Source organism: Rissa tridactyla, chromosome 2, assembly GCF_028500815.1.
Source record: "Rissa tridactyla isolate bRisTri1 chromosome 2, bRisTri1.patW.cur.20221130, whole genome shotgun sequence".
In the NCBI taxonomy this organism is placed as follows: Eukaryota; Metazoa; Chordata; class Aves; order Charadriiformes; family Laridae; genus Rissa; species Rissa tridactyla.
This window is the reverse complement of record NC_071467.1, coordinates 134,900,765-134,911,589: the sequence shown is the minus strand read 5'-3', so window position 1 is coordinate 134,911,589 and position 10,825 is coordinate 134,900,765. Positions and strand designations below refer to the sequence as shown.

At 40.3% G+C, this 10,825-nt stretch overlaps 1 protein-coding gene across 2 annotated transcripts in view; it reads left to right on the top strand.

Moving 5' to 3' along the window:
• Window positions 1–145: 145 nt before the first annotated feature.
• Window positions 146–10,825, top strand: part of LOC128905016 (histone deacetylase 9) — a 293,946-nt gene continuing 283,266 nt past the window's right edge. For both annotated transcript variants that reach the window (XM_054190340.1, XM_054190338.1), the window contains exon 1: window positions 146–322. The gene's annotated coding sequence lies outside the window, so the exon portion shown is untranslated. The remainder of the gene's footprint in view (window positions 323–10,825) is intronic.

Genomic DNA, 10,825 nt, shown 5'->3' with positions numbered 1-10,825 from the left:
GCGCGGCGCAGCCCGGCGGCCTCCCCCCGCCGTCCCCCCCCGCCGAGCCGAGCCGCTATTTTTAGTAAATCCTCCTCGCGTCGCCACACGGGCTGCCATCGCAGCTGCCGCCGCCGCCGCCCCGCCCCGCCGCGCACGGCACAGGCTCGGCCCCGCCGCCCGCCGGCGCTGTGGCCACCTAATCCCCGCGGCAGCCGCCGTCGCCGCAACTTTTCCTCCCCGCTCCGCTCCTTCCCCCGGCGCTCTGGTGGAAGATGGCAGTTGTGGGAAAGACTGGAAGTTGCAGCCCGCGAGCGAAGGGATAAGGCGGAGGCGCGGGAAGGTGAGTGGCACCGGCCGGCTGCCGCTCCGATCCGCCCGGCGGCGGGCGCGGAGCCGTGGGGGCCGCCCGGTCCCGCCGCCCGGCCGTTTGCCCTTGACTGGGGGTGGTGGGGGGGGATTTTTTTGGGAAGGTTTCGGGAAGTTGGGCCGTGTCAGAGCGGGCAGGGAAGGTGGCGGTTCGTGGGGAGGTGGCGGCCGCCCCCTGGCAAGTTTTGTTTGGCGGGAGCGCGGAGTGGAAGAGGAGTTTTCCGTGCTCCTGCCCTGCCGGGCGTACGGCTGTGAGGGGGGTCCCTTTGCCGCCCCTTCCTCCTGTGGGGCCGGGGCCGTGTCGCGGGGTGCCGGGGGCACCCAGGGCGGCTCGGGGGCTGGATGGAGCCTCTGCGGGCTGAGAGGACGGGGCGGGCTCCCCACGGCCGGCCGGGGAGCTGGGGGAGGGCGTCGGGGGAAGCTGCCCCGCTGGGGGCCGGAGAGCGGGACCGGGGGGCTCCCCTCAGGCACCCGGGGGCTGCTCTCGGGCATCGGGGGTCTCCTCTCGGGCGCCGGCGGGCTCCCCTCAGGTACCAGCAGGCTCCCCTCAGCCACGGGGGGCCCTCCCCGTGGGGGCCGCCGGGAGCAGCGGGCGGCCGGCGGGCAGGTAGGGCTGCATCCCGCCCCGGCTGCCGTGGCCAAGAGTTCCGTGTGACTGTATTTTTGGGTGGCGGAGTGGCGTGTCTGCATCCCGGCGAAGCGACTTGCAGGTTAGCGCGGCCGGGCGTGGGACGGGCAATTTGCAATAAGGCTTACAGTTGTTTTGGCACACCTAAAATGCCTGAATTTTCATCTGGAATGGAACGCAATCGGTAATCGTTCGTGCTTATCGCTGTTCAAGAAAAAAAAGCAGGTGTTACTTGTATCTCACAAAATGCGTATTCATCTTCCATAGATTTCCACTGAGCCCATGGCAGTTTGTATTTTTAAGTGCTCCAAAGAGGTCTAAACTCACTGTTAAACTACGTGAGAATTTAAGAGGGGAGAAATAGTTAAAACAAGCTGAACGTTGGGAAAGAAGTAGCTAAGCGAATTGTGGAGACCTTTTGACATATGAAAATGCATGAATGTTCTTTTCTGATGCAAAAGCTGTTGAGAATCTCTGTCACAAACAGCACAGAACAAGCCCCGACAGGGAAACTGAGGAATTTTAAACATACTTGTCTTTCAACATTGTCAGCTTTAGTTCCTTGACATTTTGTTTTCTGTGACAGAGGAATAGTTCTGTGACAGTTACTCGGGATTTAATTCGCAAGCTCACAAAGGCCTGTAAGCTCTGCCGAGAACTCCTGAAAAAAAAAGGAAGGTATTTCACATTAAGGTTTTTTAAATGCCCTCTCCTGTCTCCCCTAGCTCATCTCTCTCCCCACCCCTGTCTCTCCAACAGCTTCCCTAGATCTGTTGAAGATATTTAAAGTGATATTTTTATTGAATTTTTCTAAATTTTCTCTCATGTCCAATGCATTTCTGTATCAGTGGCCCCAGCCCACGTGTGTTTTGTGCCCAGAGCACCTACTTTGTCCAGAGAGAAATGGAGGCTTGTCCTCTGTCATAATACCGTAGCAGTCTTGGACGGCAGTTCCATCCCTTCATACACTTAAGTTGCATGGTTATTTGTATAAAATAGATAGGTCTCAACTATAGATAACTTTCCACTGTCAATGATGCAAATAATACACATCAATAATAATACAAATAATTATGAAAGCAGAGATGTGATCCAAAACACTGCGGAAAAAAACATGTCATGGCCCCAGAGAAATGCTGCAGTCACTCATATTTACCTACCACTGGTGCCAGCTTCTTCATATAAATATTGAAATAGCTCTCTTTTGTATGAAAATGTCATTGTCAGTTCAGAATTCCGAAAAAGAGAAAAACACACTGTTATACTTCTTGGCAACAAAGTTGATGCAAGTACAGCACCATGGTTAAGCCTGCCCAAACCACTGTTCTCGGTGTCAGATTCCTTTGTATTTTGGTATCAAAGTCTTATGTGAATATTTAATAAACCCAAATATTTTCAACCTGACAATAAAAGGCCGGTTTTGAAAACAGTAGTGTTTGGTTTTCCATTAATCTGTTTTTCCGCAAATAAAGAGCAGTCTGCAGGATGAAATGGGAATAGTAGTTTGTAAGCTGTTGTGTATCTTCTGTTTACCACCAGTTACCAGTTTAAAAACAAAAGTGAAATAGTGTCTTCACTACTGGAAGTCACAGTACATGCTTCGTTTGGTGCAGTTGTTCCTATTAGAATTTTTCTGGGGAAAAAAATGATATTGTGATTGAGTGGCATATATATTTTCTAATTTTTAATAGAATATAACATTAAGAAGAGATTCAGTTACAAAAACTATGTACTTTCTAAAAAGCATTTAAAGTGGAAAATAATTTTCATTTGTTCATCTCACTACCAGAGATAGTCCCATAGTAGTTGCTGTTAGAAATGTAATTTGCCTCCTGAAAACATTGATCAAATTCATGTTTACCCATCATGAAAATGATATGAATCCTGGTATAGATTACCATGAATACTGAGTAGTTGGAATAGTAGTTTCTTAGTATTCAAATAAGGCTTAGTAGGAGAAATGTAGTTTTGAAAATAATCAACTCCTGTTGTGTAAGATCAACTATAACCAATGAAAAATGACAAAAAAAGTTAGGATGTAGCCTAGTCATCTCCAAAACGGTACATTAAGCACATATTTACGAGACTGCATGTACCATTGTCATTTTATATTCATCAGTATTCAGACTAGCTAATTTAAAGCTACTTAGGGGTGTGTATATACAAACTGCAATAGAAAGTACTTCTGGTTTACAGTGTAGTCATAGCTGAATCATGTCGCTGACAGAGCTTAGTATGTTTCAGGAGTGAGGGTTTTTTACCTTTTACCAGAAGAGTTTTGGGCCAGATTTGCTGAGGACTATATGCTATGTCCTGTATGCATACTGTTAGGTGAAATTAACTTTCCATAGAGATCGAAGTTAAAAGAATGAGTATGTATCAGAGTTTTACAGTCACTTCAAGAGTGTATAAGAAAATGTTCTTTCTGTGGCTGCATTTAAGTAGGAAGGTACATAATACATTTGATGAGTTAAATTAGAGATAACTGTCATGTAAAGACACAACATTGGACTGTTCTATGATAAAAGGTATTTGTCATTCTTCACGGTTTCAGTAATGATTTCCAGAGAAGTAAGCATTTTTTTCAGAGGAAGTTGCATTGCTGAATCACTTAAGGTTAGATTGTTTATTGAAACTGATATGTGGGTAAGGCATTTTAGAGCTAACATTACTCGATGAAATCACCCTTCATTTGCTCCTTTTGGTTTTGAGGTTTTAGATTAGGATGATCATGTATGACCAAAGAATTTATCCCTTATTTGATGTAATTTACTTGGAATGAATGCATTATATTGTGAACGACAGCACATGCTGGGTAAGGCTGCACTAGTGTTGACTTTATTTTTACAACTTTTATAATATTATGAAGTTTATTTGTACATCCTAATCCATAGCTTGATCTTCAAGCAGGTTAAAAATTACAGCAAAGCAGTGCTTAACTACTGCTCAAAAGCAATGTTTCAATATTTTGAGGCCATCTTAAAATCCTTTCAGCTACCAGGTATGATGTGACTCTCCTGTGAGGACATACTCAAACTCTTCCATGCTTCTCAATTTTTATACAATATATAGTTATGTAACTTTTTCCAAAGAAGTTTGTCAATGAAAAAAGTTAACATGAGTTCAGAATGATTCAGACAAATTCCTAGATGAAAAACGTATCAAAGGCTAGAAAGCAGAGAGATAATGGTTGTGGATCAGAATGTTCCCAACCTGCAAATATTCTGGAGACTTCAGAGTCTTCCAAGGAGGTACCATCACATGGTTGCATTGTGGTTCCTCACTTCTCCTTACTCATCTGCTGTTGGGCATCTGGGGACAGGATATTGGGCTAAACAGATTTTTGGTTTGATTAGGTTTTACTGTTCATATATTCTTACACAATCAAGATCAGCAAGGTGAAATTATGCAATTCTGAAATTCCTTTATGGGGAAAAGTGATGGAAAACTTTTGTTACACAACCTTCAAGATAAGATGTTTACTTGTCTTTAGCACTAATTCAATGTATTACGTAGATTATGAGCTGGGAAGGTAGTAGGAAGCAAGTATTTTTATTATTATTTTTTTATTTTCCAGTAATTTCTTGTTCATGGTCTTTGTTAACATTTATCACTCACAAATCATAATACATTGTTGCAGTTTCTTTATAATGTCAAATAGCTATCAGGATAGTTTGGTTTTAAAGCTGTTGCATAAATGTAAACTATTTAAGGAAATAAAATGGTCTTCAGTGAAGGTAGCGCAGAACTGCTTGTGAGAAGATGACTACTTACAGTATATCTTTTATTTGTCCCTAGTTCTTCAATCTTGGAGTAGAAGATGCTGGATTCTGTATATCTTCTTTCAGTTTCTGCTCTGAGACTCAGTCTTTGTTTTAAGTTCATTTCTGTTCAAGATACAGAGCGCTCTTTCTCTAGAATGGATGTCTGTCACTCCTGGGACTTCGTTCAGACTCGTCTTGTATCTGGCTCAGGCTTGAGCGTGTGTGAGTCTCTACCATCATGTTGACTGAGTCCAGCTTTTGTTGCCATGCTGTTTGAACCTGGAATAGAAAAGGCAGCCTTGTTTAATGAGCATCTTGAAAAGGCAGTGGCCGGTCCACTAGAGAAGTCCACTTATCCTGAAGGATAAGTCAGTCTTGTGTGCATGCAGTATATGAGAAGGCTTGACCCTGAATTTATTCATAGAGAAGGTGGTGTGCTGCACAGTGCCTTTGGTGCCTCAACCTTTTGCAATGCCAACGGTCTTCCATTTGCAGCTCTGCACTCTGCTTTTGCCTTGCAGCTTGGTAACATTTCACCAAAGCTGCTGGGTCAGTGCTTCCCCTGCTGTCCTCGTGCTGTTGGTCTGGTACTGTTGGTCTCATGGCCTTGCACCTGCACATACTGGTAATACTGTTATGTCTGGCTTCCCATGGGAAGTGATTGCCACTGGTGTAAGAGTCACTTTTTCACCATCTTTTCTTGCACTGTTTTTTGCAGCTTTTATTTGGTAAGGAAAAAGACAAGTATCTGAGAAGTGTTACCCACTAATGCACACAAAGCTTAAAGCCAGTTAGCTTGCAACACCAGCCTCTGATCAAAGACTACTCCAATCAGTGCTAATAGCATCGTAAGTGGGGACAGGAAATAGGAAATTTGAACAAATCATGAGGAAATCTATAGAGTTTCTATGGGAAAAGTAGTATGGTGGTCCACCTGATGCACTGGAGAGTACACATGACATTTGGTATGTCTAGGCTTTTAATTATACAAAACTCTAATTATTCAAGTTTTTGACAGTTATCATTAAGTCTCTAGGGTGCCTAACTATTAAACTGAAACCTTGCTTTGACAAGAGGTGGGTGAACTGCACGCGTGAATGCAATATTTCCAAGGAAAAAAATTGAAACACTAAATTCCAAATGGAAGATAAGCAGCATGCACATAGTAATTGTGTTCAGTGTGTAAAATGTATAAATTATTGGCATTTTACCTGAGTCATAGATAGATAGCTATTCAGTTGTTCGTATATGGCTTAAAATTAGAGGAATATGCTGACAATATACAATAGGTACAGCTATCACTTTAATCTTTTGTTTCCTCTTTTCATAGACAGTATAACCAACATTGATTAATAAGCCATGCTATTAATTAAGTGGAATTTTGATATTTTGTATTGGAGTTGAAGCTGTTTTATTTGGGATATAAATGGTTACTCTATATGTTCTCTGAAAACATATTGTAAATTTAAAGATCACTGAGTTGAAGTGGAAAGTAATAGTCAATAGCTAAAACAGATCATAAAGAGTCTTCTAATGCGGGTTAGGTCTGCCCTGCCAACCTCCATCATCCACACCAGGGATCTAGCTGGAGGTTGCCATAGGATCCTTTTTGGCCTCAGTGTACTCAGTTTTCCTTCCATAAGAATCAAAGTAGAGAGCAGCAAGGAACTGATGTTCACTCTCATTTACGGCAACAGAGTGAAGACATGGTCAAGATGCAATCCTGTGGCAATCAGGGCCACAGAGATGACAAGGGTGAGTAGTTTGGAGGGGAACCCAAACCAAGATATGAGTCAGAGAAAGGTATTTTCATTTATAAATGATACATCTAGGTTTAATTTATGGATACCGTCTGTAGTAGCAGCCTAGCAATTCCTTCTTCTTGCATGTATACCTTCCTTGCTTGAAGGTGGATGATTTGCACTGAACACTGAGTACTGTGGAATATAACGTAACAAAGAAAAGCTGAGTAAAACCTTTTAGAGATGCTGGTTCTCCTATTTTGAACATATTAGTCTGTGAATGAAGTAGGCATCAAAGAGTATTCAGCTGCTCTTAATAAATTCAGGTTTCTTACACAAAGTCTCTTGGAAGAATGTGAAGTATCTATATCTGTTGTATGCTGTCACATACACCTTGTCTCCCACTTTTTTTTTTTCTCTCTCCCCCCAAAAAAGAAGTTAGAGTTAGAAGTTAGAGCGTGTTATTGAATATTAATCATTTGGAACAAAAGACTTCAAAGCTTCCTTTTGATTGGAAAATGAAGTTAATAAGTGCTTTTTTGGTCAAGAAGCTTTCATCAGAAACTAGTGAAAAAGATATAGGATTTATGTGATAAATGGGTTTGTAATCCTAGGCTTTTACTGCATTTCAGTGAAATATGTATGACTGGAGTAATACCAGCCTATTAATGTGATGAGACTTCTTTTAGGACTTCTAAGAGCTTATCAGCCATTCTTTTTCCTTGTGCTAACGCATGTCATTGGTACTGATTCAGATTATGAAGAAAATGAAGATTTCACAGAAGGTGATAGGAACGGGCATCTTCTAAACAATTTGCTGAGGTGAACACTGATATTAACAGTGTCAGAAGCTTGATTGAAAAGGCCAAGCATTTTACTTACCTGTGAGGAGTTTTGCCATTGACTATAATGAGGTCAGGATGTCACCTTTGCATGTGAAATTTTCACCTCTTGATGGGCTATTTGTATTGGGAGAAACAGATAAGATTACAAGGAGAGCTTGTGAAAGGGTTCACATCTGCTGAAGACATGCATTGAGGAAGGCTGCAGTATAGTTATCTCTTTCCCAGCCAGAAGCAGAAATGGCAGGGAGTATGGAAGTTGGGATTGCAGCTAGCAGCAGTTAAGTGCTCATTTAGTCATTAGGGCAACCCAGAGAGGCTGATAAAATTTAGACAGACCATCAAAGCAGTGCAGGAGCTACAGAAGTGTATCAGAAATAATTCTTGATGATTCTTCTTTGCCATTTGTCAATTACCTTTAAATAATTTTAATAGATTTTGTCATGCACTCTGGGCTCATTTTCCCTATGTTACAATATCTGCATGCTTCTGCCCTCCCCATCACTAGTTTTCCTAAGTGATACCTAAATATAAGTTTGTAGCTTCTTCAGTGTATTCTGATTACATGCAAACAGAGTGTGCTGGTATGTGTAGGAGATTTTTTTGGGCGTCTGGCAAATTAAATCCTTTTTCTCTAGGCCACAAAGTAGCAACAAAGCTGCTTCCACAATTTCATTGCAGTTATAGAGAGTCTGTATATGTTGCATGTGAGAATTGTGGAAGCACTGATTGACTTTGTAGTGACAAATCAGGTGTCATTTCTGACCCTGGTTCCCGTTTACTTACCCTCAGAATGGTCATGCATACTTTTGGAGTGAGCTGCTGGGATGTTTGTCGCCTGTGAAGTCTGTATGCATCATCACTCCTTTTATTTCTGTGGAGTATTTGTATTGCCGTCTTTGTAAGAAGAGACTGGGCTGGGAAAGAGAACAGGAGGCACAATTGAGAGTCTGTCTTTTTCAGGTGACATTTGTGCCATAACTTAGGTTTTATGCATAGAAATGTCAGAAAGATTAAAATATACTTCTGTATAGATAATAAAGCAACATAATAAATCCATTATCGTGTTAAGAAAAAAAGATATGCATTCTTTGCAGTGACTTCAGTCTAAGCTTTTTAGGAGAGCGGACGAAAAGGCATATTTTTCATATTTTAAGGCCACAGAAATATAATTAATACAAATGAAAAGTAAGTTAGATTAAAAAATACTTTAAATTCTGCTTGCTTACTCTAATGGAGAGCAATTTTTCTTGCATGAAATTGATTAACTATGTGATATGTAAGCTAAAGTATTTCTCTTAAAGTATATGATTCTTTTTCAGGTCTGTATTGCTGGGGTATGTATATGGTGATTTTATATTACTCTTTTTTGTGAAAAAGAACACTATATAGCTTCCTGCTCCAGATATGTTAAGATAGTGAAAAGACCAAAATCTGTCATTTAAGGTATGTAGTTTTATTCTAAAGTGAACGGGAGCTGCATAGATTGCCAAGGCCAGAACTGGGGTCTAACCTGTTTGTCTTGTTTTGTTTGTATTTGTTTGGCTTTTTTTTAAGTCATACATGGCAAAGGGATGTGGAGTATGTGCTGAACACACATAAATCAGAGCAAAGGCAATGACTCTTCATCCTTAAAGTGGTTGCTGAACATCAGGGCAATGATCCATCAGATTTTCATATACAAGCTATTATTCTCTTATCCACAGACTTTTTCCACTAATGTTGCTGCTTCAGTTAAGCAAAGGAATAATTAACTATACTGATATTAATGGAGCTGATATTACTGACACATATCAAGGTAAATAAAATGAGAATCTGACTTACATCAGGTTGAAAATGTGTTACCTAGCGATGTGGTCTAATTATACTGAATTAAAAATAATGTGTATTGTCATCCAGTCCCCTGAATTTTAATAGTAATTGGATTCTCATACTTTGTGTGATTTTTAAAAATCTGAAGCATAATGTAAATTCTGTGGAACTTTTTCTGTAAAATGTAAGTTCTGCAAAAACTAAGCACTGTTTAAAGAAAATTACCCAAGAAGCTTTTGTCAGAAACTACTAATAATGTGAATAATCGGTGTATAACTCTAGGTTTTTCACCTGTTTTATTTTATTATGTATTGCAATACTTCATTATGTAATACAGAATTACAGAAGTTTCATATTTTGTTATGAAAAGAGGGTATTAATAATAATATTTCTGTTTTGAAAGATGACTGCTACATCTGAATTCTCTAGGGTTACCCTGGTGTAGAATAGCGTTGCCTGTGGCATCACTAGAACTACAAATTTAGGTATAATTTTTCTGTAGAAGATAGCTGAAGAAATAATTGTCTCTGAATGAGGAATTCATGTGGTTCTAACCATTTTCCAGCTGGTTAATTGTTTAAAGTCAAAGTAATGCTGTTCATATGGGCAGTAAGCATTGATACTACATAGCAAATGGTACTTCAAACCAGTTATGTTTCATTCTGCATCCATCGTTAAAACTGTATTGATTAGACACTAAGAAGAGTGCTCCCAGAAGAAATAATGGGAACTGTAAGGGAGTGAAAAATATTTTTTTTTAATCTGCAATAGATGAAGAAGCTCTTGGGTTTAATAACTGCAAGGTTACTCAGTGCTGTGGTTCCCGTTTCCTAAGAGTAATAAATTGGAATTCTGTCATTTCACTTTACATTGATTTTTCTTTTGCAATGCATCCGAAAATTAATAGAAGCCTTGCTTATTTTATTGCAGTTCTGTAGTAAAAAGAGAAAAAATAACTTTCATCCTAAGAATTGCATGTGAGAATAAAGCCAGTAAAATCTTAATGATTTAAATGGAAGTGAATATTTCTGTGAAGCAAATGGAGGCTTTGGACTTCGATATAAAGGCCAACACAGGCAACTGGATTAGTCAAGATCACGTTGGCTGATGATAACTAGAAAATACTCAGAGCCAACCAACGTCGCTGACAAAGAAGTATTGCCTGGGAGCAATAGGAAGTGAATATGAAATCAAAGAATTTTTCATCTCCATCCTGCCTCTAACCTCAGCCTGGAAGCTGCAAGAAGAGGTCACTACAGAACTGTTCTCCACAGTGTGGTATCTTGGATCTATTCCAGGGAGTCTCATTTTTTTTTTTCTCTCTCACTTGATGAGGAGTCATAGCAAGGGTCGTACCAACACCTTATATACCGCAGAAGGAAAACATCCCTTTCACATAGCTATAGCATGTATCATGAGTCTCATAAATATTGAAAGAACTAATGAAGAGAGTCTCAAATTGAAACAAAAAAACCCCACATTTTTTTATTTGAATACCTGTATTCCCATTGTGCTGGAAATGTATAGGATGTACAGAGTTGAATAATTTATGCCTCTATGGGCAATAGCATCAAATAATAGTGAAGCCTGATTGTTTGTTGATTTATTTTTTTTTCAAGGCCCACTATATTTTGATGCTGAGTTCCTGCTTAGAAAGAGTCATCTTCCATGTCTCGATGGAAGTAAACT